The sequence below is a fragment of the Dendrobates tinctorius genome, unplaced genomic scaffold (assembly GCF_039654945.1).
Source record: "Dendrobates tinctorius isolate UK_male_01 unplaced genomic scaffold, ASM3965494v1 ptg000020l, whole genome shotgun sequence".
Classification (NCBI taxonomy): domain Eukaryota; kingdom Metazoa; phylum Chordata; class Amphibia; order Anura; family Dendrobatidae; genus Dendrobates; species Dendrobates tinctorius.
Genome location: NW_027361688.1, coordinates 44,107,502 through 44,115,382, shown reverse-complemented (window position 1 = coordinate 44,115,382; position 7,881 = coordinate 44,107,502). Strand labels below are relative to the sequence as shown.

The 7,881-nt window shown below is 46.1% G+C and overlaps 1 long non-coding RNA gene across 1 annotated transcript; it reads left to right on the top strand.

Annotated features, from left to right (window-relative positions):
- Nucleotides 1-766: 766 nt before the first annotated feature.
- Nucleotides 767-6,592, top strand: LOC141083657 (uncharacterized). The gene is made up of 3 exons (XR_012230781.1): nucleotides 767-2,307; nucleotides 4,768-5,197; nucleotides 5,270-6,592. It is a non-coding gene; the product is annotated as an uncharacterized lncRNA (long non-coding RNA).
- Nucleotides 6,593-7,881: the final 1,289 nt, after the last annotated feature.

The window sequence follows — 7,881 nt, the reverse complement described above, 5'->3', positions numbered from 1 at the left end:
TCATTGGCCAATGTGTCAGTAACTGTCATTGTAGCAGGCATCGCCTGAGGGGACTTGTAGTCCCCTCGGACGATGCCTGCACACACACAGACCCCCCGGCAGCCGGCATAGACCCCCGGCAGGCCCGCACAGACCCCCGGCAGCCGGCACAGACCCCCAGCAGGCCCGCACAGACCCCCGGCAGCCGGCACAGACCCCCGGCAGGCCCGTACAGATGGCCGGCAGCCGGCACAGACCCCCCGGCAGCCGGCAAAGACCCCCGGCTGGCCCGTACAGACCCCCGGCAGCTGGCACAGACCCCCGGCCTGTACAGACCCCCGGCAGCTGGCACAGACCCCCGGCAGGCCCGTACAGACCGCCAGCAGCCGGCACAGACCCCCGGCAGCCGGCACAGATCCCCGGCAGGCCCGTACAGACCCCGGCAGCGGCACAGACCCCCGGCAGGCCCGTACAGACCCCCGAGAGGCCCGCACAGAGCCCGCACACACAGACACACACAGTGTCCGCCCATATTTTTTTACACAGATGACACTGGCTTCGGGGTACAATGTGACAAGTAATGGTGAGTATGTACTCTATGTTATATGTACTGTATGTCTATATGTATGTATTGTATGAATGTATTGTATGTAGTATGTAGTATGTATATCTGTAGCATGTTTTATGTATGTTGTATGCATGTATGTAGTATGTATGTATGCTGTATGAATGTAGTATACATGTAGTATATATGTAGTATGTATGTATGCTGTATGAATGTAGTATATATGTAGTATGTATGTAGTATGTATTTATGCTGTATGAATGTAGTATATATGAAGTATGTATGTAGTATGTAGTATGTATGCTGTATAAATGTAGTATATATGTAGGATATATATGTAGTATGTATGTATGCTGCATGAATGTAGTATATATGTAGTATGTATGTAGTATGTATGTATGTTGTATGAATGTAGTATATATGAAGTATGTATGTAGTATGTATGTTGTATGTATGTAGTATGTATGTAGTATGTATGTTTTTTTTTTTAACATTCAACACATTAGCCTGATGATGGGACTACTACTGCCCCATCATTGGCTAATGTGTCAATCACTGTCATTGTAGTAGGCATCGCCCGATAGGACTTTTAGTCCAATCGGACGATGCCTGCACACACACACAGACCCCCGGCAGGCCCGTTCAGACGGTCGGCAGCCGGCACAGACCCCCCGGCAGCCGGCACAGACCCCCGGCTGGCCCGTACAGACCCCTGGCAGCTGGCACAGACCCCCGGCCCGTACAGACCGCCAGCAGCCGGCACAGACCCCCGGCAGCCGGCACAGATCCCCGGCAGGCCCGTACAGACCCCGGAAGCGGCACAGACCCCCGGCAGGCCCGTACAGACCCCCGAGAGGCCCGCACAGAGCCCGCCCGCACACACAGACACACACAGTGTCCGCCCACGCACCGCCCACACTCTTCCCACCTCCCGAACTTGATGTACAAGGAAAGAAAGGGTTTTTTTTAAATCCGATATTTCTGTCCCATTGACTTGAATGGGACTTCTGGTATCGGAATCGGCGATACCCGATACTTTTTGTGTATCGGGCCGATCCAATCCGATCCGATATTTCTGGATATCGGATAGTATCGCTCAACACTAGTTATTACAAATACTTTAAAAGGTTCATACAGTAAGTCTCTGTAGGCTCTCATGCTTAGGCCTCTTTCACACTTCAGTTTTTTGCCATCAGTCACAATCCGCCAAAATTTGAAATTGGCGGATCCGCTTTTTCTTGTTGCGGATCCGCCAATTTCCCCATTGGGATACATTAGTGGCGGATTTTGACGGATGGTCGTCCGTTGCGTCCGATATTCGGCGGATCCGCAAAATTCTTTGCGGATTCTGTCTGAGGGGGACGGAGAATGTAACGTTTTTTTTCGCCGTCAAAATGGCGGATGACGGCGGATCCGCCGTCATCAGCCATGCGGTAGAATGGGGCCCTATGGGCGGCGGATCCGCCGGGATCCGCGATTTTGCGGAATCCGCCGGCAGGATCCGCAAAATCGCACTGCGCATGCCCAGAAAAAAAGATACTTTTCCAGACAGTCCCAAAACTATATAAGATGGGCTAATTGGGCCCAGACATGCAGTAGCAGCCAGACAGCAAGCCAGCCAGACCACCACCACCAAGCCTGCAAGACAGCCACCAAGCCTGCAAGACAGCCACCAAGCCTGCCAGACCACCCAGCCTGCCAGACACCCACCAAGCCTGCAGCCACAGCTATCAAGAGGCCTGCCAGTACCAGCTTTACCAAGTGTGAGTATACCTATGACATTTCTGTGTATGGCCTGCAAGTGTGTAGCGTGTGTGTGTGTGTGTGTGTGTGTGTGTGTGTGTGTGTGTGTGTGTGTGTGTGTGTGTGTGTGTGTGTGGTCTGCGAGTGTTGCATGTCTGTTTTTTTTTTTTTTTATATTTTTTTTTTCTGTTGCTTGTGTACTGCATTTTATTTTCATACAACTGTAATTATATTGTATTTTTTATGCTGTGATTGCTGCGATTGAGTGGTGTATGGTATGTGGTGTAATTGGGCCCAGACAATCCGGCACCAGCAACACTGAATACTCCAAGCAAGATATCCGACTCCAGCCTGCCTGACAGAAGATTCAACTAGAGCTATAAAACCTGTCTGCCCATCTGCAAGTCTACCACCTGCAAGACCCCTGGAGCGTGTGTGTGTATGTGTGTGGCCTGTGTGTGCATTTTTTTTTTTTTTCTTTCCATTTTTTTTTTTTTTTTCTGTTGCATGTGTACTGCTTTTTATTTTCATACAACTGTAATTATATTGTATTTTTTATGCTGTGATTGCTGCGATTGAGTGGTGTATTGTATGTGGTGTAATTGGGCCCAGACAATCCGGCACCAGCAACATTGAATACTCCAAGCAAGATATCAGACTCCAGCCTGCCTGACAGAAGATTCAACTAGAGCTATAAAACCTGTCTGCACAGCTGCAAGTCTACCACCTGCAAGACCCCTGGAGCGTGTGTGTGTGTTGCATTTTTTTTTTTTTTCCTGTTGCATGTGTACTGCATGTTATTTTCATACAACTTTAATATTGTATTTCTTGCTGTGATTGTGTGGTGTAAAGGCTGGTTTCATATTTGCACTTTATAGCGCAGGGATAACCTGCACACGTCCACCACTAATCCCCGTCCCATCTGGTCATCACCGCCTACTAGCACACATGGACGCTTGCGATCTGCACACCCTATCTTTAGTATGGGGTGTGCAGATTGCAAGCGTTCATGTGCGCTAGTAGGTGGGGATTAGTGGCGGACGTGTGCAGGAAATAGCTGCGCTATAAAGTGCAAATGTGAAACCGGCCTAAATGGTATTGTATGTGGTGTTATTGGGCCCAGACATCTACATCAAACACCAGCCTGACTGTATCAGTCAGGCTGGTGTTTTAATGTAGATGTCTGTGCCCAATAACACCACATACAATACCATTTAGGCCGATTTCACATTTGCACTTTATAGCGCAGCGATGGCCTGCACACGTCCGCCACAAATCCCCGCCTACTAGCGCACATGAATGCTTGCGATCTGCGCACCCTATCTTTATCATAGGGTGCGTAGATGGTGCGCTGGCAGGATTTTACCATGTGCTGCGCACTTTTGAAGGTGTGCCCTTGCGCGCCAAACGCAGCATGTTGCATTTTGGCGCGCACGGCACACCTTCAAAAGTGCGCAGCACACTGTAAAATCCTGCCAGCGCACCATCTGTGCACCCTATGATAAAGATAGGGTGCGCAGATCGCAAGCATTCATGTGCAGTAGTAGGTGGGGATTTGTGGCGGACGTGTGCAGGCCATCGCTGCGCTATAAAGTGCAAATGTGAAACCGGCCTAAATGGTATTGTATGTGGTTTGTGCCCAGACATCTGGCAACAGCCACACTGAAGAAACCGAACCAGACATCAAACACCAGCCTGACTGATAGAATTTCAAACTCCGCTGCAAATCTTCCACCTGCAAGACACCTGGAGTGTGTAGCCTGGCTGTGTGTTATGCGTGTTTGCGTTTTTTTATTTTTCATGTATTGTGGTATTTAAAATAAAGAGCAGAGTAGCTCCTATTTTTTGGAAAAAAAAAAATAATAAAAAAAAAAATAAATAAATTGTTTTGAAAAAATCTACTTTGTATCATTTTAAAAAAGGTAAAATTAAGTTACCATAAAGGTAATTGAAGTGTTCTGGTATACAAGTGTGGTTAAAAGTGAGATTGCAACATACCATGAAAAAATGGGTATACACAACTGAGTTTCAGGGAATTCAAAACCATGCAAACACAGTGGGTATACACAGAAATTAAACACCTTCAATCACTGGTTACATACTCTGTTGAGAGTTTCAGGGAATGCAAACACTGGTATACACAGCAATTACACGCCTTCAATCACTGGTTACACGGTGAGACCTTTAATCACTGGTTACACTCTCGGTGAGAGTTTCAGGGAATGCAAACTGGTATACACAGCAATTACACACCTTCAATTACTGGTTACACTCAGTTACAAAACACAAAGAAAGTAGGTTTACACAAAATATTAGACACATTCAATCACTGGTTACATTCTGAGATAAGGGAATGTAGACATGCAAACACTTAAAATTGCGTATAATTAGTTTCAGGGAATTACACATACAAAATGTGTTTTTTTTTTTTTTTTTTTTTTTTTTTTTTTTTTTTAAACTTTCATATCATTTTCTTTCAGTTCACACAATGAAGCGCCACCATACCGGCAGACACGGCCAGCCCAACCGTAGCAGAGATTCAGACCGCAGCAGGGATCAACGCAGCAGACATGACCGGTCAGACCGCAGCAGAAACAACCCTGACCGCAGCAGAGAGGAACAGCCACACCGCGGCGTACAGGCAACCATTAGTTTCCCTGTAAGTATAAAGACCTGAAAGCTTATTATGATCCTTTGTATAGTAGCTTAACAAGTCTCTTTATACTTGCAGATCACTTCAAGCACTACCAGCAGGGTAGCAGCAGAGAGAGCCAGCCAGGCTGCAGCAGAGAGGCCCAGCCAGACCGCAACAGAGACTGCCAGCCAGGCTGCAGCAGAGAGGCCCAGCCAGACCGCAACAGAGACTGCCAGCCAGGCCGAAGCAGATACTGCCAGCCAAACATTTTCCCTGTAAGTATAAAAGCCTGAAAGCTTATTATGATACTTTGTATAGTAGCTTAACAAGTGTGTTTATACTTGCAGATCAGTTCAGGAAGCAACACAGCTGCCCCAAGCCGTAATGTCTTCTCCTGAAAGCTCCCCCTCACATCATCAGCGAGCTGAGGTAAAAAAAATTTTGTTTATTTTTTATTTAAAATAATTTTTTTGTGGTTAAAAACACTATCCTATTATGTTTTAACAGGAAGCTGATTCAGAGGAGCTTCCAGGAGGAGACGTGCAGGGTGGAGAGACACACGGAGGGGGTGCGCAGATTGTAAGTTTAGCACATACACAGATACATAATGCTACACCCAACACAAACATTCATCACAGTGCACACCATAACTGCATCCATCCAAACATTTTTTTTTTTTTTTCCCACAGTCTTCAGAATCCGGTGCCCGCACTAGAGTGACTCCCAGGACATCCCAGGGTCGTCAAGGTGATGCCTCTGGTGGTCGGCAAACGGTAAGTAACCCTATTTTGATAATTGTTTAAATGAACATCATGTGTTTGAATATAATGTAATTTTTTGCTTTTTGTTTTGTTTTTTATCTTCACAGGTTTCACAGCGTGCTCCCCGCAGACATCAGGAGGAGGGTGTCATTATTGATAGTGATGACCTCATCCATGAGGTGGAAATCCGGGAGCCGCTGTGGAACATGGCAAACCGTCTTCATGCCGACCAACCAACCACACGACGGCTCTGGGATGAAGTCTGTTCTTCAGTTATTGACAACTGGGAGGAACTCAATGCGAGGGCCAGGGATTTTGTGCGTAAGTATTACAACTTCAGTAACTTATATTTCCAGCATGTGAAGTGTTGAATACTAAACCTTTTTTTTTCTTTTTTTGCTTCACAGGTGACAGGGTTATCACACGGTGGCGGTCGCTCCGGGATCGCTTCAAGAGGGACTACAACAAAGAGATTCAGACCACGAGTGGATCGTCGGGAGGACGCCGGGGACCCCAGTACAAAAACTACCAAGCCCTGGCGTTCCTGCGATCTACAATGGCGTGCAGAAGGTAAATATTCCCCAAACAATTCCTGTAGTAGAAATGTTTAACCAATTTTCTTTTCAGCAGACTTAAATTAAATATCAATATTTTTAATATACATTTTTTTCTTCTTTTTTTTTTTAGCACCATCTGCAGCACTCGGGAGTCTGCATCAGAGTTGCGTCCCTCTGGAGTGATCCCTAGTGAGACCGCCCCCGGTGACCACATCGAGGTATCCGACCCCTCTGTACCTACCCTCTTGTCTGATCCCTCTATCCCCTCCACCAGCACTGGAGCAGCAGGGCAGACTTCATCACATGAAGCTGCTGGTGACGACTTGTTCCCTGTTCCCCACCCCTCAGACACTGCCGCAACATCTCGACCAACTTTTGGTTCTGGCCGGCAGCGTCTGAGGAGTCAGGAAAGGCTGACCTTGTCTGACTGTTTGAGTCTAAACTCAACTGTTCAACACGGTTTCCACACTTATGGACAACGGTTATCTTCTGGGTTGACCATGATCAATCAAAGTATCATGGAACTCAGAAGATACATGGAACAGATGAGTTTAGAATCAAACCAGACACCGAGACATACCTTTTTTCAATCTGTTGTCCGGCAAATGGAAGGTTTAAGTACTCACCAGCAGATGCGTGTGATGCAAGCCTGTCAGAATGCTCTAGTGGAAGTGCTTGCTGAAGCATCTCTTCCTTCCACAGTCCATCCTCCCACAGTCCATCCTCCCCCTGTCTATCCTTCCACAGTCCATCCTCCCCCCGTCCATCCTTCCACCACCATCAATCACACAGCCGTCCCTCCTCCTACCACTCCCTCTCCTTTCTCTAGTTCCCCATTCCATTCTTCCCAGTACCTACCTTCCCCATTGCATTATACCCCAATGCCCTCGCCATACCCACCCCCACATACACCTTCAATGTACCCACAAACCTCGTCTGTCCATCCACTCCCGTCCCAACCACATGTGTTAAACCCCCCTTCCACTTCTGGTCCTCACCAACTCCCTCCCCAGTCCCCTACCCCCCCCCTCGATGTGGTCAACCCTGTTAACCCCCCCTCCAATACTATCTCCACCCAACATTATCATAGTTTGTAATTTTTCTGTTGTAATATACCAAAAAAAATTAAAAAAGTAATATACCAAAAAAAATTAAAAAAGGTAATATTATACCAAAAAAAAGTTACCAAAAAGGTAATACCAAAAAAAGTTAAGAAAAAAAATTAAAAAAAAAAAATACAGTTAATACAAATTGTCAGAAATAAACTTTTTTTTCAAAAAACTTTATTGTGATGTTTATTTTTTGCTTCTTTATTCAAATTACACCAGTGGTGTAAAAGGTAAACACAACACTTGTTAACACAACACACAACCCTGGGTAATATTTCACAGTACACCGGTGGTGTACAAGGTACAAAAAAACACTTGGTAGCACAACATTTGATAACCAACACTTGTGAACATTTCAAAGTGTAAAACGCTTGGTACACAACACTTGGTAACTTTACGCTTGGTACACAACACTTGGATAACTTTACGCTTGGTACCCAACAATTGTTAACACTGCAAAGTGTAAAATTAACCAAATCACATGGTAAAACACAATGCTTGTGCAAAGCAAACACTTGGTAAAATTTCAGAT